Source organism: Plectropomus leopardus, chromosome 11, assembly GCF_026936395.1.
Source record: "Plectropomus leopardus strain MGB_pleo_1.0 chromosome 11, ASM2693639v1, whole genome shotgun sequence".
In the NCBI taxonomy this organism is placed as follows: domain Eukaryota; kingdom Metazoa; phylum Chordata; class Actinopteri; order Perciformes; family Serranidae; genus Plectropomus; species Plectropomus leopardus.
The window spans coordinates 33,815,562-33,831,703 of record NC_142186.1 but is presented as its reverse complement, the minus strand read 5'-3'; the positions used below and the strand labels follow the sequence as shown (position 1 = coordinate 33,831,703).

General features: G+C 40.6%; 1 protein-coding gene across 10 annotated transcripts in view; it reads right to left on the bottom strand.

The window, feature by feature from the left end:
- mef2d (myocyte enhancer factor 2d) overlaps window positions 1-15,229 on the bottom strand; it is a 121,152-nt gene extending 105,923 nt beyond the window's left edge. For 3 of the 10 annotated variants that reach the window (XM_042489858.2, XM_088084682.1, XM_088084683.1), the window contains exon 1: window positions 14,950-15,226. The gene's annotated coding sequence lies outside the window, so the exon portion shown is untranslated. Of the gene's footprint in view, window positions 1-14,949 lie in introns of all 10 variants that reach the window. The other 7 variants (XM_088084680.1, XM_042489862.2, XM_088084681.1 and 4 more) reach the window with 7 other exon arrangements.
- Window positions 15,230-16,142: the final 913 nt, after the last annotated feature.

The following is a 16,142-nucleotide window of genomic DNA, read 5'->3' as shown; positions in this document are numbered from 1 at the left end:
CAAAGCCACAACATATCAGGTTGTTTTCATAGCAACACGACTCGCTAATATTTCACATCTAGTTTCACTGATTCAGACAAACAAATAAAGATCGAGTCCCAGTTTAACAGCAAAATGTTCAAAGTCAAAAGCATTTCTACTTTCGCTTCAATGGGCCTTTTATGACACAAATAGTCCCAGAAATTAAACAACCACAGGAAGGACAGTTACCAAATCTGCTGCTAAGTTTGCAGACATTAGAAATGTGTTATTGTATGTTAATATTTCTGCATATTGGAGTTCCCCAGCAGTGCTCCCACCAACAAGCTGAGCAGACGGCGGGCTACTGCATCACCAAAGACGCCAAACAATCTCCACAGACCTGTGGACGAAACTAAATCAAAGACGTTAACTACAGCGCTGCTGAACGGGTGGAAACTGACTGCAACAAACGCTGACATTTGATTCAGAATCAAGACAATCTGGTAAGACCTGTTTCACTTTGTTAACAGGGCCGGGCAGCATGGCTTTAAAATAATATCGCAATATGCCTCAAGGCTATATCACAATACACAATATATATGTATTAATATCTCTCAATATTTTTAAACGTCCTTTAAAGTAATGTTAACTACTAAAATATAACATTATTGATTGAACAGCAGTTACAATGAAGATAAAGTATATGCTGCCATATAATTAAGTTGAATACACTACTGTTATAATAAGATTTAATAAAATGAGGTTCATTTTGTGATAATTCTGTCTGTTCATGCATATGTCATAAATTTAGTCCAGATTGTGTATTTAAGTGTAATCAGTGAATTTGCAGCTCAGCTCCTACAATAAGTCTAAAATACACTGTGGAAACTAAATAGTTACATTAAGACTGTTAAGGTAAAAAAATGCTCCATTGAAACCCATTCAAACTGACATTTTTGATCCCACAGCCATCAAAGCAGAAAAACACGACTTGTATTATTTCTGGGTGTCATTCTGGGCTTTTGACTTGGAATTTGTCATTTTGACTATTTTCCACATGGTGAGGTCATTTTGACCATTTTTGGCATATGGAGAAAATACATGCTGTTTCCACTCAGTGCACTGTCACAATCAATGATGCTGCTAATCACTGACATATCCCAGACTGTCAGCAGCCAAGAATAATCTACTGAGCATGTAGTTTGTTGAAAATAATACATTTTTGTGTTTATTTTTCCATCTGAAAACAAAGTGGCATCATGACAAAACAACTTGCATTTAAAGGCTTATGATCTGAAAAATAATGAATACATGATATTTATGATTAGGACTGATGTCAGTTTTTGAAAAGTGTGTTTTGTGCACAGAGCGATATGAGTGTGTGTGATATTACAGCTGGCCCTGAAGGGTTAAAGGCAGCTTCACCCTCTTTCTCCAAATATGTTTTTTCTGGCTGCAAAAAAAAAAAAAAAATCAAGATGCTACGGCCAAATATCAAACCGAAGCTTGACAAACGAATAGGTGAAGTCACCGAAGCAATGGCTATCGTTTTACACAGTCTGTGGTTGCTCTGGAATATCACGACGCTGAAGCATTTTTCACAGACAAACTTTTAAATCAAATCTCATCTCAGAAAAATTCCCTCTCAAACTGACATTTTGCATTCAGAGCTTAAACTTGAAAGCTTCATTAGAAAGCGAATTACAGCTGCTGTTTGAACAAGTTGATAAAAAAAATTTAAAAATGACTGCTGACATGAAAGCGAAGCACATTTTGGGATTCTATTAAATCTATGAGTCATCTTAAGAGCTCCGCTTATGAAATAGTCATGCATTTAAGGATTGAATCATCTGTGTTTGTTAAATATTGAATGGTGAGTTTAACATTGGCAAAAGTGTTCCAAATGGATACACGCGGACGTGTTTGACATTTTATTGACCTCGCAGACACGGATACGACTATTCCTCTGAAGACGCCGCAGTCAGACGAACGCGAGCAGAGATTACAGCAGATTGCAGCATCAGAAGCCCTCAGGAGCATCTCCAATCATCATCGCAAATCATTAAGAACTGAATATTATAAAATGGTGGCTGCGGCCGTCACAACAAAAACATACCAGAGGCTGTCTGCTGATTCCCTCGCCGACCCGACCGATCGACCGTTATTTAAAATAAACCCACTAAGTGACACTCTCAGGGGACAGACGAGGCTCTTAAACGTCCCTCCAAATGTGATTTGTTTGCACAAAAAGCTTTCGAGTCTTAATCAGTAATTTCCTCAAAAGCCTTCAGCGAGGGTTAAATATGCTTCATCAAATCAAACTTTAAAGTGGTAATCTACAAGACTGCGTTTTAATTTTTGTCTTTTCTTTTGTTTTTTGCTTGGCGCTCGCTGATGCACCTCCACAGGTCACCTGTCAGTCATACAGTGTGGGCGGATTTTGCATTTTGGGATTTTCTTTGGACGAAGTTTCTGTAATCGGTGCTGCAGGTGACGACGACACCTGCAATATTTCATGATTTAAAATATCAAAATCACAAGTTATCAACAGATTGTGGTGATTTTTAGTCAAATTTGACAACAGATTTGTGTATCAAGATGACATTACATCATCACCGCTATCTGATAAAATCTAATAAATACTATTATTGAGTCACCGCCGAGCCCGTATGGGCAGAACGATGACGAGTGCTCAAACACAACAAACAAGATGGACAGGAAATTAATGTAGAAAAAAAAGATGAATTGTTTATTGTTTACTCTCCAGCCTCTAAAATCTGAGAAATAAATGTATAACATGCTTAATATCTTTGTAAACTCAATTTTGGGGGGATGTGGGCTGCTGATCAGACACAAGACATCTGATGTCATTTTAAGTCCTTGGAGCTTTTCATGGACATTATTTTCTTCTTTTTTGCCATTTTATAGACTAAATGATGAATTAATTTGAAATCTATAAGCCTCCACGCACCAGTCCAGCTACACTAAAAGTTTCTGTCCATGTCCATAAAAACACGGACGCTTCACACACTGAAGATCTCTACAGTCAGCTCAGTTTACAGATCAGAGTCACCAATTCAGTATCTGACCAAACGTCTCCTCTTCTGCTCCCGTGGGACGACGCTGAATCTCATCACCTCATGCCTAACTCGTAAGTGGACGTTTGTGCTGAATTTAAAGAAAAAAAAAAACTTTACACTTTACTACACTTTTGTGGGAACTTTACTACACCTCTACTGTGAAGTAGGGCTATGCAGTTAGGCAAATTGTGATTTTAATTTCGGCTCGCAACACTTACAAAAACAATCTAATCGAAAAAAAAAAAATTCCGCATTCCGTTTTTCAAGTGCACCCTTATTTTGTCTCGTGCCCTGAATGCTATGCTCATTTTGGCCCCTCCTTCCCTCGGCCTGAGCTCGACAGCCGCAGCCAAAACTTCTAGCGAGGCGAGTTGTATCAGCGCAAGGAAAGATGACGGAAGAAGAGCAACAGCGTTTGGTGAGCAAATTAGGCAAAACAGATTTGGTTATGTGGAAACAGTTTGGATACAAGGCGTCCGAAGTGGCGCCAAAAATAATAAAATGCAAGATTAGCTACATGGTGGTGTCTGCACCAGAAGACAACACGCCAAATCTTTTTAATCATCTCAAGTTTAAGCACAAAGTGACTTAATAATCAAAAAAAGTCATCAGGTAAGGACACATTATACAAAGCAGCTCATTAGGAATTAAATTATGGAATCTAAAGAAGCTCAATGGGAAAAGTATGAAGGGAAATTAAAGTTAAACTCTTTATAGAAACTTTTTTCTGTTCAATAAATGCAACACGTTTTCCTAATCAGTGAGTTATCGTGGTAAGTAATGGTGATTTCAGTATGATTTTTGCCATAATGGAGCAGCCCTACTGTGACGGTTCGCCATCAGTTAAAGACAGGATGCGACTCAGCAGCGAGGCTGTGCGTCAGCAGCTGAGCAGCATCATCAGGCCGCCAAGCGTCCAACACAAACACAGCTGAACCAGCAGCAGAGCAGCGTCAGGCCGTCTGAAGGAGCCTCCACGCTGCTGCACCAACACTCACAAATCAGTCACAGAAACACACTTCAGTCCTCATCCTCCTCAGGGTGGGTCTGCTTCACCTCCCCGCCCTCCAGACTGACGACCCCCCCCCCATCTGTGTGCTCATTACCTTAATTGATGTTTAACCCGTAGACCGGCGGCTGACGATGGCTCAATTAAGAGCTTGCTGGAGGACGGGATTAGTCCCGTGTAAGTAAGGCGGTTTGTTGCCCCGTGGCTGCGGCTCCTCCGGACCCTAATCCTTCGCCGCGGCCCCGAGGGTCAGAGCAGAGAGGACGTGTTGGCAAATAGCTGCAAACAAGCTCCAAACAATTACACCATCAGCAGAGAGCGATTATTTTCCCCATCAGCTCATCTGCTGATTGTTTTCTCAATAAATCCAATAAAGAATCGATTTTCTGGTCTACAAAATGTCGCTAAAGAGAGATTAACCCTTTGAAACCTGGAGCAACGTCACTTTTCTTGTGCTGCTTTCACAAGTTTTTAACCCTTTGCAAATGAAGCACATTGGTGCAATTATCTTTTTTTTTTTAAATGGAGAAAAAAAGCAACTTGTTGAGAAATGTTCCACACTGTGAGAAACTGGCAGATTTAGAGATTTATTTTTAAGAAGCGAGGGGAAAAAAGAAAATAGCCAGGGAAAAATGATCATAAATACATAGTTTTGAAAGTCAGTTTGCTAAGGTTTCAAAGGGTTAATGTCCAACAACACAGTCTCCAGAGCTCAGTGTGCTGTCCTCACAGTGTTTCATTTTTCCACTTAAAATGCAAAAAGGTTCTTGAAAGCTTCAATAAAACCAGCTAACACAGACCGGACAGGACGGATGCTCACATTCAGATTTATTCTTTGAGTCTTCCCAGCTGGTGTGAAAAAAAAGAGCCTGTAAATTTCAGCAGAGCGAAGCAGGTTCACACTCAGCCTGAAATACAGGAATCAAATGCCTCTCAGTGCTCGCTGATTTCTTTAAGCACTTAGTGCAAACTGTGTGAAAGTGAAAACACGTCGCTGACAATGTTTACTGGTTGAACATTAAGCTCTTTGTCATATTTTCTTCAGTTTGATGAGTGTGACGCAACTAAAGCAACAATGCTCACAAATCAAGATTATTTTCATTAGTTACTCTGCTGACAGACTCCGTGTCTTGCAGAGACCGCGAGCTTCATGGCTTCACCGCTACGTCACAGCGTCACGCATGCAGTGAAGGAGAAACACGTTCTCAACCCGACAGATTTCTGCGTCAGGAGAAAGAGACGCCGTGCGCAACAGAGTGTTACATGAGAGAGAGCCCGTGTGCCTCCGACTGCTTGTCAGCTGTAGTGACGCTTTACAGTTTGTAAAGATAGAAAATAAAACTGACCGTTATCAGTGCAACGATCTGTGTCCTGTGTTCTAAGTCAGTCTGTTAAATTGATCAGGAAACACTGAAATGACATTCATCCTCTGCAAAAAACAAAAACAACAAAACAAAAAGAATATCTAAATGCCGAAATTGAAAACCAAATACCAACCTAACTAGTTCAGGCACATGTCAGAAATTTAGTCCAGAGTGTGTATTTTAGTTGAATCAGTGAATTTCCAGCTCGGCTCCTACACTGTTTGTAGTCTGTTTGTAGTCTGATTTTGAAAAGTGCATTTTCTGTGTGCAGAGCGATACACGTGCATGTGAAGCGGGCACTACGGGGTTAAACGATTATTTTAATTTCTGTAAATTACTCAAAGAGAGAAAGTTCATTCATGGCTGAAGCTGCACTTGGTACCAATCCACCCACACTGCCATTAAAAAATACATTTCACTTCATTTTTGCAGAACAGAAGAAGCTAATTGTGAGTCATGTGACTTCTGTGGACGAGCTGCGCTTTGCTTTGCTGCTAATTTGGCAAATAAAACTGAAAATGAATCAAATCCAAAACTGTAACACGCTGAACTTTTCCACTCCAGTTCAGGCCAAAGAAAACAAACAGTAGGTGTGATCAGCAGCACCGAGTGAGGCAAATCTCGCCCGGTCTGGTTCCTCCGCCCTGCGTGCTGCTGCCCTGGCTGCGAGCGCTGAAAGGAGGCCATTTTGAAACGGCAGCGGGGGGAGAGTGGATTGTGAGGTGAGGCTTGCTGCTGCTACTTCCCACATTAAGTGGCTGATGGTCTCCTCTTTGTGCAAAAACACCTTTGGCTTTAAGTTCCATTAACGGCGAGGGAGAGAGGACGTTTATTTCCCTCTTTCAGAGCGCTGCCCTGCCATGATTGAATCATGGCCATAATAGCAGAAGGCAGCGGCCTGCTGCGCCGCTGAGTTCTTCCTGTTCTCCTCGCTCAGCGTGGGAACAGCCGCGGACAAAATCTGCCCTGGAATCAGCGCACAAAAGAGGCCATGAAAGCAAGCAGACCGGAGCAGGTAGTAATTGCTCCTTTCTGCTGAAACGCTCCGTCTGTTTGAAAAGGAGCACGACTCGCGGTGCGAGGCTTTCAGTTTGACAGCGGTGAGGGGGGCGTGCTCGTCTAACCCGGCTTACAACGAGAGGTTTTCTGCCGCCGTGGGACGAGAGCACGGGTCAGCTGCAGGCGAGCACGCAGAAAACACTGGTCCACCGAGGCTAATCTGTCGTACAAGGCCGGAGTTAAAAGCTAAACGGCCAAATCAATGAGGTGGCAACAGAGTCGCCCTCCACGACGCGGCCGCTCACCTCCATTCAGCCGCCAGCTTTCTGACCGACACGCCTCCACTTTCCACGCTGAGCTGATGTCATCGTCCCCGCCTCATGCAGCCCGAGCCTCAGCAGTGATTACAGCTCGTCAATACGCAGCCCGGCCAGCAAACTAATTGATTAGTGAAAATTAGACTCCAGCTACAATTACAGAGCACGCCGAAGGGCTGCACTGAGGTCTCGAGGGTGTTGACTAATGGAGAGCGCCGGAAAATCTGTCGGGAATTAATGCGATGCTGCTCTCTTGCTCTTTAGTTTAATACAAGCAAGTCATTCAGACCTCATTCTGCTCTCCACAGACCATCCGTGCTCCATATTCAGGCTCCCTGTTGTTTTTCTCATCATTATTATTATGATTATTATTATGAGGGAATCCAACTTCCCATGCATGAAAAATAAACCAAACTGTGCACATCGGTCCAGTCTCGTGCCAAACTCCCTCAGCTGCGAACACAAGCCAACAGCCCTGATGGCGGCGCTACAGCGACCATCTACGTTTCAAAAGTTTGAAAATTCATAACAAATCATTCAAAAGTGCTGCAGCTTTTACACCAAACTGTCAGCCCAACTGTGAAGAAACGCCGGTCCACTTCACCTCGGTACAAATGATCCATCCGTCACTCTGTTTTATCAAAAACTCTAAAAATTACTAACATTTTTCGCTCAGTTGACACCAAACTTGCTACAGTACATCTTCAGACTGTCCCACACAAACCATCTAATAGAGGTCGACTGACATCGGTTTTTCAGGGCCGATACCGATTATTAGTACTTAACGAGACCAATAACCGATATTTGGAACCGATATGCAGTAACAATAAAAATGAAAATATTTCCGTTGAAATTTATAATTTGCGATATAAAAAACTTTTGCAAATGTTTACTAATAAATTGAACCTTTTTTTTTTATAAAGGTTAGTGTTTTTTTTATAAAGGTTAGTGATAAAGGTTAGTTATAAAAGGTTATAAAGGTTAGTGAAATTGATTCATTCTCTTAAAAAAGACAATGAATCAAAATATCTCCCTGAGGTTCTACAAAGTAAAAGTTCCTTCAGTGCTGACACTTCCTTTGCATGTATTGCAGACTGTCTTCCCTGCTGTTGGTTCAGTGTAATACGCACACTTTTCATTAATTCATTTTATCGGCAATCTTTAAAATAAAACGCCAATACAGAATGCCAAATATCGGCCCCGATAATCGGCCAGACCAATAATCTGACGACTTCTACCATCTACAGATCTTTGATTTATATGCTGTAAACATAACATCACTGCTAAATAAATCTTCAAGACTCATGAAAAAAGACAAAATGTTGCTGGTTAATGACATTCTACATCTTTGTAGAATAAACGAGCAACAAAAACGGAATATTTGACAGCATTTTGAGTTCATGTAAACTATCATCAGCTGCAGCCTGAACGCTGCTGCTGTTACAGATGTGAGCACACGCAGACACACGCTCAAAGACCTCAGACTGAACTTTTCTACGCTGCAACACACGAGGAAGGATGAGCACTTAAACACGCCTCTGACAGACAGCGACACGCTCCGTAACGTCTGCAGAGCTCGACGGCTCACTGACTGTGTTTGCAGTTCAGCAGGAAGCTGCAGCAGGAGAGAATGATTGTACTTCCTCAAATTAACACAAGCACGGAGGCAGAGGGGGGCGGGGTGTTTTTCCCCACTGTGTTTTGACTGAAGCCAGCAGAGCACACGATGGAGCACATGGCTGAGCTTCAGTGAGGAAACCCAAACCTCAGCGCTGTCGCCACACACGCAGCCACGCTGCCAGTTTGGGCTTCATTTCCAGAAAGAATTCATTCTCACAACAAAAACTGTCTCCTTAAGTTTTGTCCTGGCGGGGGAGCTTTGCTCCGTCGATGAGAGCGCCGCGCAGCTTCGCCTGCAGTCACGCTTCTCAGGGACACAAAAGCCCATTACTGGAGCTGAGCCCGCCAGTTATCTGCAGCTTAAGCCCCTTTTCACAGAACAAGTCCAGTTACAATATTTTGTTCAATTTGTGGATTGTGTGTTTGCGAGAGGACACGAGTGAAGGAGAGAGTCCTCCAGAGAGACTCTGCTGCATCAAAGTAATGTGAGGAGAGAAAAGATCTTCAGTTTAAGCGCACCATCAACGTTTCCTCCATGGTGATGCTGGAGATGATATCAGCCTTTAATAACGCCACAATCGTCTCCTCGCTGAAGTCGGAATCTCATAAGATGAAGTGATGACTGGAGGGCGACTAAAGCTGCCATCTCCTCTGGCTTTATGTACCTCTTTCATCCACAGATTATCATCCTGGCAGATTATTGGGGCCGATATTGGACATTTTGCTGATCTGTATCAGCGCTTTATTTTAATGATACCGATAAAATTAATTAATTGAAAAGTGCAAATGAAGTGTCACCATGCAAGGAACTTTTACTTTGTAAAACCTCAGGGAAATATTTTTATTTATTCATTTCTTCATTAAATTTTCGCTTTATAAAAAAGTTGCAGGAAACTTGCTGTATGTGACGTTTAAAGTCTCAGTTTTGAGTAAACATTTGCTGAAGACATTAAAGCAAAGTTTTGTTTTGGAGTTTGTTATATTCCAAATTATAAATATTGACAGAAATATTTTCATTTTTGTTGTGAATACATATCGGTTCCATATATCCGTTATCAGTCACATTAAATACAAATAATCGTATCAGCCCTGAAAAACCAATATTGGTCGACCCCTACTCTTTAGTTATTCACCCTTGGTAACCTTTTTTTAATTACTTTTTTAAGTATTACTATTATTATATTCACTATTGTGTATAAGCAATATTATATATAAATCCCTCTTATCTTTATTTATATTCTATATTTTTCTCTTCTATAGTCTTCTCTCAATTAGGAGAGAATTCATTTTATTAATCCCCAAAGAAGGAAACTGGTCTGCCACCATAAACATAAAAAGACAACAACATATGCAGCATGTAACCAAAATAAAGACAGAATCCACAACATGAGATCACCACGCAGACGCATCCAACAGGAGCACACAGCTCCACTACTACTGCTACTACTACTACTGCTACTACTACTACTGCTACTACAACAACAAGAGAACCACTAAAAACCAACAGGTCAATAGTCAAAGTGCTAAAAACCATCATGTAAACAGTAAACAATAACAACAAACGTCACACCTGCATACACTGAATAAATAAAACCAATAAATAAATGGATGCTTTAAAGAGGTCAGTGCATCAGTACTGTTGATTAACCCTTTGAATCCTGTGCGAACTGGTTAGATTTTCTTTTTAAAACACAGAAAAAAGGCATAGAACAAATTAGCAAGAAATGTCCCACACATTTTGAGAAATGAGTGAAAAAAATGAAATTCATCAAAAAATATCAAATTATCAAAAAATAAAATTAAGAAAATGAAAATAAAATAAAATGGGAAAAATGTCAACAGAAGGATATTTATATTTAATATGATTATATATTTAAAATTACGTTACAGAACAAAAACATAAATATATTATATTTTTGCATTTCTCATGTTTTTTTTTTTTTGGTAATTTTGTTGGGGTTTTTTTGCCTTTTATCTTTGCTTATTTTCAGCTAATTTTGTTGTATCTTTTCACTGATTCCTTTTGAGCCATGTCTTGTTTAAGAGCTCATTGCCTTCTCCCTACGTTTTTTGGGATTTGCTCAGGTTTGAAGGGGTTAAAAAGCCTGATAGCTGCTGGCACAAATGCAATTCTTCTTTCTCATGCATGCACATATGCACATATGCACACGTGACCTCAGTTACCACCCAGAGCTGAGAAAAATAACCACTTTGCACATCAACAACAGAACGAATACCATCAGGCCTGATCGTTTTTTGTATGTTTGTTGTTGTTTTTTGTTTGTTTTGTCCAAATTTCTGTCTCCATCTACCGCCATGTATGTGTCACCTATCAACACTGTTTTTGTTCTGTACTTTCCTTTTGCACTCACTAAAGTAAATTAATTAATTAATAAAAAGTAATCATATTTTTTTTAAAAATTAAATAAAAATAGCTCTGCAACTTGACAACGTCAGACACAACAGAGTGTTTATTTCTGTTTGTCAGCCTCGACCCCGGCTCGCTCTCACCTCAGACGTCACAAAAACAAAAAAACAGAGCTGGCATCATCCTGTCTCCATGGTGACTATTTATTATGAAACTGGAATTTAACCAGCGCTGTTAGTGCAACTTTTAAACGCTGGTCGCTTCAAACGGCAGCAAACTTTCAAACAGGGTTGGGTTTGAAGATCTGAGCCTGAAAGCAAAGGGAAGCAGAGGGATGAGAGGAGGAAGAGATCTGATGTTGGCTAGTTTACTTTCCTCTGGACCTCGTTCTGACTGCCGGAGACACTCTCACTTCAGACCTCTAATTTGTTTCTGGGATGCAACCTTGTTTAGTGATCCAGCCTGCTTTATCTTAAAGGTAAAGTGCAGAAAATTTAGGGTGATTTCGTGGCGTCTAGCGGTCAGCTTCAGAGTGCAACCAGCTAAAAACTTCTCCCAACAATAATTCCTTTGTTTACCAGGAGCCGAATTATTCACAGAGGTCTCTTCCTCTGCAGAACAAACAAATCAGGCGATTAAAACAGCTGTAAACTCCAAATAAAGCAGTTTCACATTAAAATCAGTGAATCTTTGCTGCGGTTTGGCATCTTTGGGACGGGCTGCTCGTCCATGCCATGCTCACCTCTTTTCTCTCGTAAGTTAATGTGTGCTCGTCTTTTCCTGATCCAGGAGGTGTTTAACGTGAGCCGAATTACCTGCAGAGGTGTCTTCCTCTCCAAAACTAACAGATCAGCTGACTTAAACTGATAAAAAAAAAAGAATAAAGCAGTTTCATCTTGCACTTTGGTATGTCGCCGCAAGCGCTTAGTCCATCACATGGTCATGTGAGGTCAAATTTTTTCGACGATAACTTGAGATCCAGACTAGGACTGCAAATTATAAACACTTTACTTGATCAAATAATCTATAAAAGTAAAAACTGATAAATCGGCACTTTGCTTATTTCAAACAATACCGAATGCGTTTTCTCGCCAGTCAAAGCTCACAGCAACATGTTGCAGACACTTTGACAGCATTTTATTGATTCATTGATTAAATATCACATGTTCGACTGAATTCTAAACAACTGCAACTAATTGTTCCATCAGGAGGTTTTACTGGAGGCTGAATTATCCACAGAGGTCAGATCAGCTGATTTAAACCACTGGAAACAGTGAATAAAGCACTTTCATGTTACAAACAGTGCAACTGCTACCTACGGTCATGTCTGTATCTACAGTGTTTGGTTTGTCCCTTCTGGGCTACTGTAGAAACATGGCGGAGCAACATGGCGATCTCTGCAGACGAGGACCTGCTCACTTTGTAGATATAAAAAGCTCATTTTAAGGCAACAAAACCACAACAATTCTTATATTCGGCTGATTATACACTAAAGTAAAACAACACTTACTGTTTTATATTCACTTTCTGATAATATATCCTCATAAATCCTTCAAACTGGAGCTTCAACAGCGAAATCTTGCAAATTCTTCTGTTAAATTTACAGTGTTGTTATTTCTTTGACCTCAGGAGGAATTCTGCAGGACACATTCACGCTTTACAGGATCAGACCTGCAGCGGCGTGTGTGGAAACGACGCTCTGCGGTTCATTTTCTCTCCCATCAGCCAGTTTACACCTGCGTCTCCATGTTACCTGTCTTATCTGGACCGACACTCGTCTGTGGTTACACTGAGCCTCCGTGTCCCGGTGCCAAACGCCCCCCCTTAATCTGCTCTGCTCTGACTGCCCGGACGCTCACCAGCAGCGCCGCTCGCCACCCGTATCTGGACCGTCTCCCCTGGGGTACCTGCAGGCTGCTGAGACACTCATCAGTCCGTGTTCGGCGCGTCCCTCTGCTGCGCCACAAAATGATGTCATATATAACGGTTCCTCTGCCTCCTGACATGAGACGCTCGTCTCCAGAGACACTTTCTCATTGTCTTGTTGCCCTCTAATCCCTGCCGCCTGCCTCTGTGAGATCCTGCCAAAACCAGCGCTGGACCAGGAAAAATCGACAGTACAGCTGGACCATAAATCGCATTTTATTTTTGATTTTGTTTTCCCTCGATTTTCAAAACAATATGATCGGGATAAAAACATTATGTGCCACAAGAAGAGTACCGTCACCAACACCACTGAATTATAACAGGCCCTTAGACTTATGGTCGGCACTTATTAATCTGCTCCTGTGGAGCTTGAATGTGCACAGGTGCAAGTCACCCTGTGTGCAGATTAACCCTTTAAAGGCTGGATCAACACCAGTTTCCTTGTGCTGTGTTCAGACGCCTTTTAAAAGCTGTTTAACCCTTTGAAACCTGAGCATTGGTTTGATTTCTTTCAAAAACATGGGAGAGAAGTTAGTGAGCAACTTGGCAAGTCCACAAAACTGTATTTATGATTATCATAATTATATATTTTAAAATGTTTTACAGAAATACTATTATTTTAGGTCATTTACTTGATTTTTTGTCTTTGTCTTTTTTTATCAAATTTCTGTTGTTTCTTTTTTTTTACTGTTTTTTTTCGGTCATTTCTAATCAGTTGGTCGTGAAAAGCGGTCATGCACCGCAAGCCGAGCTGAACGTTAACGCTGTCAGTTCCTTGTTGTAAGGTCTGTAAAGCCTGAAAAGGGCTAAATTTAGTGTATAGATTTTTACAGTCTTATTATTATGTAGCTAGAATACATTTTGCAGCTGCCTTCAATTAGCTTTTACAATCATTTAAACCTTTGAAATGTGTACAAATTGACAACAAAAATACTGGGGAAAAAAGCAGTAAGCACCTTGGCATTAAATGTTCCAAAAAAATTGCAAAAACAAAGTAAAAGGTCACAAGAATTTGACCTTTTCCTCATTTTTTTTAAGACAGAGAAATTTGAGATAATTATCAATTAACTAGGGGAAAAATATAAAGAAAATTGTATTCATGATTATTATGATTACACATTAAAAATTAGGCTATAAAAATCTATTACTTAATTAATATTTTATTCATATTTATAATGTTTTTTTTTTTGTTTGTTTTATTTTATTTTTGCACTTTTTCCTTTTTTTCCCCTTTACTAATTTCAGGTACTTTTTTGTAACTTTTTAAAGAATTTTTTTGCTAATTTTTAATTCACAAAAGTTGCAAAATGCATCTGTGGATAGAATAATCATGGACACTTCTACTTTCACAGCATCCATATACTGATATATACATATAGATAGATAGATAGATAGATAGATAGAAAAATAGATAAAATAATAGTGATTATTATTTTTGCCGTTAATGGGGCAGCGTTAACTGACAGAGAGAGGACAGATGAAGAATGTGCGCATGAAGCTGACAGGAGCTTTATCCGGTTTATTGATGCCATCATTACACGAGCTGCTTCCACGAGCAAAATGGTTTCCGGGTTTGAGGAGGAAATTAGAAGTTTGATGGCACTCTCTCCCGGGAGAAAAGCAATTACGCGCAGCAATGAGAGCACAATTGTCGGAAATGGGCTCATGAAAGAGACATCAAATTATTCGTCAGACACAAAAGCTTAAAGGATGTGAGAGGAAAAACATCCCGCGCGGTTATTTTATATAAAAATGCGGGACATAATTTCACCAATCACTCCAGTTTTCTGGAGGCGATGCTCTCTCTTCATCTCTGCGATGTAAAGCTGTCATTTCGCGCGTAAACCAAATTGATGACGCGATAAAAGTTGCCAATAAACTCGACGTCTCAGAGATGAAATCCATTTGCGGGAATGAAGAGAAATCGCGTCAGAAAGCGCGCTGACACTTGTCGTAAATCGCTCGTGGCAGCTCCTGATGGAGTGTTTCTGCTGCCGCGCGCACACCACGCTCACACCAGGGGCTGCTTTCAGGAGCGAGGCGTGCACGCACACAGTAACCCAAAAAAAAGCTACGATGGTGATGTGAACTTAGCAAACTACATGAAGCTCGACGTGTCCTTGACACCAAACACAGTCTCCGCAGAGTTCCCACAATCCACAAACTCGCAGCCAAAGCTGCGGCGGCGGCCCCGGCGGCGGCAGCGCGGCGGCAGCTCCGCCGGACACCCAGCTGTCACACCGACGCACAACCAAAACAACTCACGGAGCAAAACGCGGACAGAAGCTGCCCAAGAGTCACTTACCCGAGCACCGGATCCACATCTGCTTGATGATCCGCGAGCTTCAAACGCTGTTGCATTCACGCGCAAACACGGTTTCACCGGAGCCGAGCGGTAACTGTGCGCCGAGCGCGGTGGGCTACCAATTAAAAAAATTCTTCCTACTTGATGTACAAGGTAACTATTTAGTTGTGGCAAATGGTGCCTAATCTATCCTGAGTGGCACCGTCGCGTGACTGACAGCAGCGTGGCCAATGAGAGCGAGCCGTGCGCGCAGCATTGGCCAATCGGAGCGTCCGCGCGGAGTTGATGGAAGGTGAGCTGTGAGGTAGGAAGGGCTGATGGCGACATCAAGTGTTTGGAGTTTATATCCCTCCGCTGGGCATGTTTTTAGACCTTTTTTATTTGTATTTTTATTTTATTTTAAAATAACGACCAACAAATCAGAGCTTTTATATTATTATTTTATTTGATTAATTTTCATTTTATTTTATTTCATCTTATTCCATTGTATTCTGTTCTATTTTATTTTTTTAATTTTATTTCATTTATTTTTTTATGATTTAATTTTATTGTATTTTCTTCTCTTTTTTAACTTTATTCTATATCTTACATGTGCAAACTGCATATATCTGCTTTCAGAGCTTCATTTTTTACTTGTTTTATTTTTTTAAGTAATAACCAATAAATCAGAGTTTTTTTTATAAATAAAAAAAAAATCTATTTTTCTTATTTTATTTCATTTTTTACTATTTATTTTATTTTTCAAAGCTACAGAATAGCCTTACACAAGTAATTAAAACATTTCGTCTAATGGAAATTCTAATATTAATTTTTAAAAATGTAGGATGAATATTAGAAATAAGGGAGTGTGACGATGTAGACCCCTCGTGAAATACTTAAGGTGTACATATACCCAGCAGAGCAAACTAAGTACTGGAGTTGGTGAGTTTTAAGCACACAAATAACATATTTATTGTCTTTGTTTATAGATTAGACATTTTTATACATGTTTATGAAACATTTCATAGTCTGAGCGATCTTAGCTTTACTTTCTCTGGATGTTAAACGAGCGGTGATGCGCGCCCTACTTTCTGTGTCCGCGGCGGAGGAACACGGTGTTTACAGTGAGGGGCAGAATGACGTACAGTGACGGATACAGTCAGAGTGGCGCGTGAGGACAGCAACTAATGTACAAAAATGTACTTTGGCACGTG